The sequence below is a fragment of the Tigriopus californicus genome, chromosome 2 (assembly GCF_007210705.1).
Source record: "Tigriopus californicus strain San Diego chromosome 2, Tcal_SD_v2.1, whole genome shotgun sequence".
Classification (NCBI taxonomy): Eukaryota; Metazoa; Arthropoda; class Copepoda; order Harpacticoida; family Harpacticidae; genus Tigriopus; species Tigriopus californicus.
In genome coordinates, this window is record NC_081441.1 from 5483483 (window position 1) to 5485187 (window position 1705).

Here is a 1705-nt window from a genome sequence, read left to right on the forward strand (position 1 = left end):
AAACCACTAAACAGTAAGGACTACCTGGCTTTGGCGACATTGTTCATTGAAATTTTGGAGGAATGAATGCTACATGTGTTCAATAGTCCTAGTAGCGCTGGAAAAGTGACCGCCCAAGAGATTTGTTTACCTTTGCTTTTGAAGATGACGTCATCAGTCAGCTGTAGCTTAAAGGTGCCTATTGATAAACGTTATTCTCCACCGATTAGTTGGCGGTGCTCATTTTTAAATTTGTGACAAATTGTTAGAAAGGTTTGGAGAGAGACCTTAAAGGCTATTCATATCGTGTTGGGCTAGGTTGGGTAAGGTTAGGTTAGGTTTGATAAGGTTAGGTTAAGTTTAAAAAAGTAGCACCGCCAACTAATCGGTGGAGAATAACCTTTACCCGACCAATTTGACGAATCTTTTTTACACTGAAAGGGAGTTCATCGAAGAGCCTAAATCCAGAATCTGGTGCGTCAAGAGCAATTTTCAAAGAGGCAATACATGCTTTTATTTGTAACACTTTATCCCGTTCACCCTGTATGTTGCACTTTAATACTTCGACGAGTCATTTGTTACGTTCGTTTTTGCTTAGGTAATTCAGCCCTGCCTCCAGTGGTGCGGTTTTTTAGGTGCAGTCCTGAACTTAACTTGTTAATGAACAAGACCGTTCATGTGGTACTGAGGTGATAACTCTTTTTCTAACTAGTCCTCAAAAAAATTCATAAAAGAGTGTTAATACTTCGTGGCATCTGAAATTTAGACATTTGGAAGGAGGATGCATTTTAAGAAGTTGCAACATTGGCTTTAGTAAAGTTTGCAACACCCAATTAGATAATTTATGATACTGCAATCCAAAAGTGCAAAGAAAATAATCCATCTAGTACAACCTCTTTCCAACACAAGTGGCCATTTAACTTCAGTAAGTTGTTAATAGTTGATAAATTCATTAGATAAAGTATTGTAAACTTACACTGTCTTGGCTCAATTGAAATGAATCATAAAAACCCAGTGGTGTACAGAGTCTCAAATTTCACACTTGCTATTGATTAAAAAACAACAGCAATTTATAACATCTGTGAATCAAATATTTTCCATTTCCTTAATTATTGGGCCTGTTTTTTCTAATATTTTGCCTTTTTAAAATCACCAGAAGCACTTGAATATTTTCAGTGTCTCTAGTGATGAGAGTTCTGATTTAGCAGTTAATAGTAATGCCGTCACACAAAAAACTGAATTGATTTTTTCCAAGGAATCTAGTCCAACTTCTTAACTCATACTCTTTGTCATCAAACTTGATGTATGAGTTGTTCAAACAATAAACAACCTTTACTGCATTGTTGTTGCAACCTATCACCCTATAGAACCATCAACAGGAGTAATGAGATTAAATGATTATCAAAATTAAATGAAGGGTACCAGAGGGCTTGGAAAGTAAAGGCAATAGGGCTAGTCAAGTAAACGTGTTCATGGACAACTGACGTTATTCCATGGAATAAAATCAAAGACATCATGCCCAGCCAAACCGCACTGTGCATGCATTGGATTTTGACATTTTTTCATTTTACATGCTTGTCTAGGCAATTAGCATTGCGGTATTGCGCCAATTTGATAGTGCGTTCACTGATTAACACCAAACATGCTCATTTAGTAGGGTTTTGTTACACAACTCACTCAAAATCACTCGGTTATTGAAACTTTAATGGATGAATGGTGCGTGTCG